Source organism: Amblyomma maculatum, chromosome 10, assembly GCF_055883805.1.
Source record: "Amblyomma maculatum isolate TAMU_Amacu chromosome 10, ASM5588380v1, whole genome shotgun sequence".
In the NCBI taxonomy this organism is placed as follows: Eukaryota; Metazoa; Arthropoda; class Arachnida; order Ixodida; family Ixodidae; genus Amblyomma; species Amblyomma maculatum.
The window spans coordinates 151,398,077-151,407,498 of NC_139353.1; positions in this window are offsets into that span (position 1 = coordinate 151,398,077).

Below are 9,422 nucleotides of genomic sequence, written 5' to 3' on the forward strand. Positions count from 1 at the left end.
ATGTACATACACTGAATATATATCTCATACAGGTTCTTTGCAACAATAACACTTGCTTAGCCTTCTTGCTCTATGTATTGGGACGAATCTTGACAATTCATAAGACAGCGTTTAAAAAGCTGCTAGCTCATCTATAGTGCCCAAGACGTGATCTCGCAGAAAAGAGTTTGCCATACTAAGAAAAATTGCATAGTTTATATCGCCGCACATGCCATTTCAAATATGAACCACTTGTGGGTGCGGTGCTTTCTAAAAGAGGCACAGGGCTTTTAGGCTAACCCATCGCGGTATCCTGTATTGGTAGCGAATATTCCGTAACAATTCGATATATTCCGCACCATTTCATGTCTACATTAAATGGTTTATAGGAAAGGCGCAGTACCTGTCAGGCTTGTCAGCGGACAGCTGAACCCAGCCGTCAGAGAAGGGAAGTAGTTTGGAAAGAACGCGGAAAGAGAAAAAGAGGTGCCGCAGTGGAGGGCCACGGAGTAATTTCGACCACCCGGGGATTTTGGTGCTGCCGCACTACTGGCCGCATTATCGCAAATGTAAGGCGTCTTAGCACCCGCCAACGCTTTGGTGGTAGACGACGGCTGATCCCTCTTCTTTTTCTTTTTTCTCTATTTTCTCTTGTGTCAGCACGAGGCAGCGGAGGAGGAGGAGGAAAAACATTTATTTCCGCCGAATATGGCGCGGCAGCCACCTCTGGGTCCACACGCAGGCGTCCGGAGAGGCTGTCTGTCGCACCGCGGCCGGAGGACACCCGACCCCGTATAGGAGAAGAGGTCATCAGCCTCGGCCGCCAGGCGGACGGCGAATCGCTGTTTTTTCGTCGGAGCTTCTTAGCGTGGTCTCCCATTCGTTACTAGTTTTAATCGCGTTGCGCCCTGGGGCTCGAACGCATCTCCATATTACGCGATCTAATGATGCCACGTGGTCGCAAAATTTGCAAATTGCGATTTCTGCACCGACCCTCTTCCGCCCTCTGGCACCCGTCCAACTCCTCCACAGGGGCGAAAAGAAATTTCGAGCTTGGAGTCTTCTCCTGTCGTATGATTCCTTTTTACTCAGGGATCTATCCGGTGGCGGATATATCCTCCGGTCTTTCTCCAGGTTGTCGGTTACATCCCTAAACGTACCAATACATTCTTTGCTTTTAGACGTTCTTGTGGAGGCGTCCGCAGCACCCCGAGGTAGCGAGGAGCAGGCGAGCATGTGGGCAGCCTCGTTGCCGGCGAGACGGGCCTGTGCTGGGGTCCAGATTATGGTCACGCTTTCGGCGAGAGACGACTCGTTCAGAATTTTTGCAGCATGATTGCTGACTCTACCCTTGCTAAAATTCCTAACCGCCGCTTTGCTATCGCTGATGACGTGTTTCACGCCTGGTCGTACAATGGCAATGGCTATTGCAATCTCCTCCGCCTGTACCGGCGGTAGATCTCGGATTCTTTCGATTCCTATGGCGATCCCGGTGTCTAATAAGGCGACCGAGGTTTCGTCGCCTTCTTTCCCGATCGAAGCATCGGTGTAGGCGACCGATCCCGGCAGGAGTTTGTCCAATTAGTTAGCGAGGTGCTTAGCTCTGCTTTTCCTCCTCACTTCGTCGTGTACGGGGTGTATGTTCTTCGGTATGGGCGAGACGTATAGATGCTTTCTGATTTCTCGATCTATATATATGCTTTCTCTGACACTTTCGCCTTCCCCGCGCGCTAGTAGGTTTACCCAGTCGAGGATTTGTCAGCCCGCCGCCGTTCCCGCGAGTCGCACTGTCTGGGACAGCCTAACCTCCGCAGCTAGCTAGCTCTTTCCACTCATTATGCAACCACATTTTCTCTAGAATGTCGTTAGAAGTAATTATGGGGAGTACTAGAGCGAACTTCGTGCATCTCTTAATTATGGTGTTTAATTCGCGTTCTTCGGTCTTGTTGATATTTAGGAATGGAGTCCCGTAGCAGATTCTGCTAGTGACAAAAGCTTGTACGAGTCTGAGTCTACTAGCCTCCGTGAGACCACTCCTTCTGTTGGACGTCTTCTTAAATAATGTAAGTACGAGCTCCGCCTGATCTTTTAATTTCTTAATCAGGCTTTTGTTACTACAGCTGCGGTTGATAATCATACCTAATATTCTAATTTCATCGACTTTCGGGACTTTGTTCCTGTTTACTTTATTTTGATATCTGTAGTTATCTTCCCATTACTGCTGGTCATTACCTGGAGCTCCGAGTTTTCTGGCGAACAGCATAGACTTACGTCCTCCGCGTGTTTGCTGATTATATCTGCTGCCTCTTGGAGCCTGGATGTGATGTACGAGTCGTTCCCTCCGCACATCCAGACGGTCACATCGTCCGCGTAGATGCTTTGCAACTCTCTTTGCAGCTTTGATGCTAAGTACCATTTTTTAACCATGTACGTTTTCAGTTTTGGTAATTTGTCATCCCACATGTCAATGTAAACGTGTAATAAAACTTTTGCTAGACAAACCATTTTTTAAGACAAAGAAAATGATGAGAAAACCTTTGCGCCTTGTGCGTCAATGGTTTGGTAGTTAATGCTTTTCTTTTCGACTATGCAATTGAGGCGGCACCAAAGCAAAAAATTGCCGACGATTACGTTACTTCCTAATGCGAAATTTGAGAGGAGCTCATCAGTTGTTTCAACTTTTCGATAGATTGATGTATGCGTTTCCGCGTTGGGGTGCGGCTGCGTTTCGACTGAGGTGAAACGAAGAGGCGTCCGCGAGGTGTGCCATGTAACTGCAAGTTCCCCAGGTGGTCGAAATTACTCCGTAGCCCTCCGCTACGGCTCCTCGTTCTCTCTTTCCACTTTGTCTCTCACATTCCTCCCTTGCTCTACGGCGCGGTTCAGATGTCCACAGAAACCTTGTGACAGATACTGCGTCTTACCTTTGATGTGAACCAATTATTATTATTATTATTAATATTAAAATGGTGTAGGGGAAAATACGCACTCTCTTTTGTACTGAAATTCCATTTCATCTATTACTTCCTTAAGTGCAAGAAGGCATTACTTAAGCAGGGGAGTATCAGTCTTCATACTGCGAACTTCCTTGAAACAAAACACAACACAGAAAGCACAACATGGTGTCAGCTTCGTATATGCGTTAATCGCCTGGTGACGTCATCACCAGTCGTGACGGCATGAGGTGATGTGACATCATGACGACTGATGCTTGTGCAAGTTGGTATGCCATTTTCTGAAGAACAGCGCGACTTGGACAAGGACGGAAGGAAGACAACACGGACAGGCGCTGACTTGCAACTGATGTTTATTGCTCGGAACGTAGTAATATATATATATATATATATATATATATATATATATATATATATATATATATATATATATATATATATATATATCAGGCTCCAAACAACAAAAGAAAACACGGAAGCGATACACATTTGATTATACACTTGAAAACACGTGTGATGCCACCACGCCACTTCCCTGTAGCTAGATATCTAAGTTCCTTTGCTGACAACGCCGAGGACGCGCTGCTGACACAGGCGTCATTTGGCCATGCGATTTGTGCGCCCTCAATAATTTCACGGGTTATCTTGTCCCAATGCCTATTTAACACTATTGTTATTTGGAAATAAGGCTGGCAGTCGTTACTTTTACAATCTCTGCAATGGATGCGGAGATGCCCTTTAACGGAGTTAAAAACATTACTATTGTGTTCTCTTGTTGTGTTATCTACTCCATCCCACTATCTTGCTGCAAACAGTACGTCGGCCCGACGGGCAGATGCCTTAACGAGCGCTTAAGAGAACACAATAATAATATCTGCGGCGCAATTCATCTGGCGCTTCCTCGAACGCCACACAGACTCAGTGCAGTAGGCATCAGCAGCGTTTCAAATTGGTTTACAGGAAAGAAAAGGCGCAGTATCTGTCACAATTCTCCGCGGACACCTTACCCGAGTCGTAAGGAAAAAGAGAAAGGGCTTCAGAACACCGCGCAACAGACGATTTCGCCTCATCGCACTTTAGTAGTCCAAAGTGCTCGCGATGGCATAAATAAAGCTGCTCTCATTGCTAAACAAGAATGACCACAACAAGCTCAGCTACGCAAACGTACCTTTCGCAACGTGTATCCTGGCATAGCTGAGCTAAGCCACTGCCATTTTTTTTTTCCATAACGAACATTTAAAATAAAGCACGATCTCTCACCGCTGTATTGTGGTTGCATGACTGCCACACATACAAGATGTGGCAGCCGTGTATACAGATAACTGATTGATTTATCGGAAGGGAAAGCGCGGTAGCTGTTTCACTTCTTATCTGCGGACACCTCAAACGCACCTTAAGGGAAGGGAGGAAGGTGGGAGTGAAGGTGGAAAGAGAGAAAGAGGAGCCGTAGTGAAGGGCTATGGAGTAATTTCGACCACCTGGGGACCTTTAACGTGCGCTGACATCTCACAGCACCCGGACACCTCCTCGTTTCGCCTCCATCGAAACGCAGCCGCCGAGTTCGGGTTCGAAACCGGGTGACTCCGGCACAGTAGTCGGGCGTCTTACCACCGTGCAGTCAGAGCAAGCCCTTGAAGCAACAAACTAACGCGAAAACCCTCCGAGATATAACTTCCAAGGTCTGCAAACATGCGCAATGGCCTCGAAACCACGAGCTGCGGCTGCGCGTGCGCATGGCGTGAGCATGCGCGTGCGCTCGCTTCTCTTGCGTCGGTCGCGTGATCGCCAGACCACGTAGCTAGCCCTATATATAGCGCTGCAGCTGCACTAGCTCTTCAGAGCGGTATTAGCTCCCGGCTCTCTGTGGCCGTTTTCGGCGGAGGCTCCTTTGCCACCGGCGTTTTGGTGGCGCATGACGGCTGTTGCGAGGCGCGTCTTTCTGTTTGTTTTTTACTTTTTATTCCTGACACTACTCCTCTGTCCGCGCGAGGCGGCGTCGGTCGCTCAACTAGAGCTAGCTGGCAGACCCGTGCATTTTCAAGGTAAATGTGTAATAAAACTTATTCTAAACAAACCATTCTTTACGCTAAAGAAACATAGGAGAAAACCTTTACGCCTTGTACATCCCTGGTTCGGTAGCTAATGCTTTTTATTTTCTGCTATGCAAGTGAGGCGCCAATAAAGAAAAAAAAAATGCCGACTATTACGTTACTTCCTAATGGGAAAATTGAGAGCAGTTCATCAGCTGTTTCACCTTTTCGATAGATTGAGGTATGCGTTTCGGCTAGGGCGGTGCAAATATCGAGATACGCCGCCACCGATCCGGCGCTCTGATTGCAGCCGCACAGGGGTGGCACTAGAGGAGGAGCGAAGAGAGAAATTAAGTTATCGGGAGGTCGTGGGCCCATAGAAACGTTGCACGACGAATAGATAGGCAGCAGCTGAATGATGCCGCTGACGCTGCTAGCTAGTCAAGTCGACTTGGCCCTGCGTTTCGGCTTGTGATACACGCACCGGGATCAGCTGAAGCCGAGCCGGCGCTTGGGCCCCCGGAGAATACCCTCGACGCCACTAAAAAAAAGGGGGGGGGGGGGGGCGCTCGCGCGGTGTCGCCGCCGAGGAGGAAGTGGGAGGGGGTGCCCCATGGCGGTGGTACAGTGGTAAGACGCGTGACTACTGCGCGGGAGTACCTGAATTCCATCCCGAAAGAGGGGAGGCCTCCCCGATTCACAGATCTGCTAGAACACTACAGGCTGTTCGATGTGCATTGCCACCCCCTGTACCCTGTCTATTCAAGAAGCAGCAACTTACCGCCGCCTGCAAACTAATACCTTTGTTACTCAATTTTCCTAAACTTCCGGTACTCCTGCCTTTATTCCCCTGACTGCCCACATCGCGTTGAACGGGCAACGCTCTACCATATGGTTTGGGCGTGCCAAATTATCCCTTCTCTCAGTCCACTCTCCCACCCCTGCATTGAAGATAGGGAGGCCACCCTGCAGGACCCCTGCCCGGAGCGCCAGCAATGACTTGTTCGCCGCGCTGTTACTGCAGCCGCGGCCTACGGGACCCTGGACTGAGGGTCCCCCCCGCTGAATAAATAAAGATGTTTTATTGTCCTCCTCCTCCTCGATCCCGACAGCCGGCGGCTACATTTCGATTGAGGCGAAACGGAGACGCGTCCGCGAGGTGTCCTATGCCAGTGCAAGTTGAAGTTCCCCAGATGGTCGAAATTACTCCGTAGCCCTCCACTGCAGCTCCTCTTTCTTTCCGCTTTCTCTCTCACCCTCGCTCTACGAAGGCCTAATTTGTTCAAGTGTTGGGCGTCTTACCACTGCACCACCCCGGCGGGGCGTTCAAACACTTGAACAAATTGTTTGATCGCCCCGTCGGGGTGGTGCAGTGTTAAACATACATCAGTAAAAGATTAATGCAATAAAAAAAAGCCGGGGTGATGCAGTGGTATGTCGCTCGGCTTCTGTGCCGGAGTACCCGGGTTCGAACCCGACCTAGGCGGCGGCGTTTCGATGGAGGCGAAACGAAGAGGCGTCCGTGTGCTATCCGATGTCAGCGCACGTTAAAGATCCTCAGGTGGTCGAAATTACTCCGTAGCCCTCCACTACGGCTCCTCTTTCTCTCTTTCCACTTTCACTCCCACCTTCTTCCTTTCCCTACGGAGTGGTTGAGATGTCAACAGAAAACAATAAGACAGTTATCGCGCCTTTCCCTTCCTATAAGTCAATCAGTCAAGTGTTTGATGTGCGTTGCTGTGTGCTCTTCGATGTTTTTTTTTTCTTTTCGAGCATCGTGTTTCTTTTTTTCGTATGTTGTGTTGTTGTGGTTTCTTTCTATGACCTGGGCACCAACACCGTGCCCACCCGATAAAAATGGAATGGTCAGTGGTCAATTGATCATCATCATCATCATCACACTGGGCAAAATGACGGAAATATTGGGCACTTAACTCGTCCCTGAAAATTGCATTGCTGTTCCTTGTTTGTGATGAAATTTGTAGTGTTTTGTGAAAAGCGGTCGCATTTATGACGGTTCGCGCTTAATTCTGACATGGTTCAAGCATTCAAGTGCACCAGAGACTATCAGACTGAAGTTCAGGCGCCGGCGTCGCTGAAGGTCCACAAAAAATCGTGATCAGCTGACGAATGTGTTTACGAAGTCTACCGTGGAGAAAAGCGACGTGTTTTTCGCCAATGCTTCTGAGAGACGGAAGCAAGTTGGCACTACATATTGCTACAGGTAAGGACCAACTATTTCGCCATTCGTGAATGGAAAGGCACCGCTCATCGGGCGAGCCTCAGGTTGTCGCGCTTGTTGCCGCTGTTTGATAGCGATCAGCATTAAAACTTATTTTTTTTTTCAGTCTGCAGTTTTTTTTCGTTTCCGAATATAATCTGATTCTATTCGTAGTGTGATAGGTCATCACGATTATTAAAAAAACAAAAAAAGAACAAATGCGAATTTGATGAGATAGTGGGTTTAAATTAACGGCGCATTTCACTGACTAGTGCAACAATTCTTTCGTGAATGATGGTGCCGCTTGCATTGCTCGGTATCAGTTTCAGCAGCAAGATGTCTTGCGTTTACGCGTTATGTCGCTACGCCGACTGTCTGTGTCGTGCACGTAGGCATTTGCTTTCCTCGAGAGTGCGAGCGTGATAAGTGAAGCCTTCGAAAAGCCTGCGTGCAGCGTCGCCCCTTTCGGGTGTGTATCTACGTCTAGGCAATCGGATACCATAAGCTCGTTCTCTAGCGAGGTCCTCGGGAATTTTCGCTCCGCAGACAGTCTGTGACCAAGAAGCTTCTTAGTGTAAATACCGTATTGTGTCGTATTTACACGCTGCTCGGCCCGTCTGGCTTGTGTCTACCTTTCGACGAAGTACTTCCAACCCAGTTACAGGGTTAAACGAACATAAAAAAGACGCTAAGAAAATTGCTAAAAAGGCAGACAGGAAATTAAACCATAAGACTGCTTTCCGTTGTCCTGCATGGTTCGTCAGCCTGACTTTCGTCTTGCTCTTTTGATGCTTGCACCAGAAAAGTGATTTAACAACTGAAGTGAAAGTGGAGTTATTATGCCACCTTTGGTTCCCCTACTGTGCACTCTACACAGAAGTTATCATTTGTGGGAAGGAACACGTCCTGGATGTGTGTGCCTTTATCATTCAGATGCTAAATCATTTGGACCATAACATATGTTACATGGTATCTCACCCATTACTTTTCGACTGGAATGGTTTCAAGCTAAGGGATCAAGGCACCGCTTGTGTAAGATGGGTGACAAGAGAGTTCTTTATTTTATTATTTTTTTGGCACCAGCTTCTGAGTTTGGAATTTTTCTGGTTACATGATATATAACATGTTCTCTATGACTGCAAAGTACCACTAGGAAGATATTTTATGAGAGAAAAAAGATTCTGTTTGAGTAAGAATATACTTTTGCACATTTTTGGGGCTAATAACTCGAGCATGGTATAAGAAGAGTCACTTGCCCTGTCTTTAATGTGTTAGACCTTTTTACTAGACAGTAGAACAGCATGTGATTGTTATTTTTATTCTGTCATTTTAAACATGTTTCTTAACATATTACATACCTTTGATAAAGGAATTTAGTCATTTTTTCTCTAATTTCACTTGCCAATTCCTGTGTGAAGTGATTCTATTTATACGCTGTTTCCGGAGGGTTTCTTTTTCATAATTTTGTCTTCGTACAATTTCTATGAACCATAGTGCTCTTTCATTTACTGCTAGTACTTTTCATTATTAAGACTGTGCTTTTTAACAATGCAGCTGAAAAGGCCTGCTGTCCACATCAACCTACTTTGCTGAAACCTCCAAGGCTAAAGAGCGTCTGCATAATGCTGCGAAAACAGTAGAGTCTATGACACTTAACATTCTCTTGAATGGCTCAGATATCAAAAGGATTACTTCACTGCAATTATTGCACGTACCATCTTTACCAGACAACAAGGCTTGCTTCTCAGCCACCTAGCGTATCCAAATAACACCCCTAAAGACTACAGAAGATCATATAATTCGAGGAAAAGGGTGCTCTTTACCTTGTAGAACCTTAGTGCTTGGAGGTAGCATAGTGCTGTATTGCATGACTAAGAAATAAACTTTGATGCTTCATCAATTTTTACAATCCATGCATCTGCAGCCTGTGGAAACACATTTTATGCAAAATGCTTATCTGACATTTACCCATTGCTTACTTGAATCTTAAAGTAAACCTATATGTAATCTAGCTACGATTACTTGAACGCCAAAAGAAACGTTCGTATTATTTTCGTACAAAAATGGCTACAGACAAAACACCGAGTTGGGATACATAAGATAGGCATCACATTACTCCAGTTTCATATCTGTGGGTGCTGTGCCCATGAACTCTTAAATTAATGTGTTGTGTTTTATGGCACATGGACAGCTAAGGCTATCATGCGCCAAAAGCAAGGTTTAAAATCTGAACTTGGC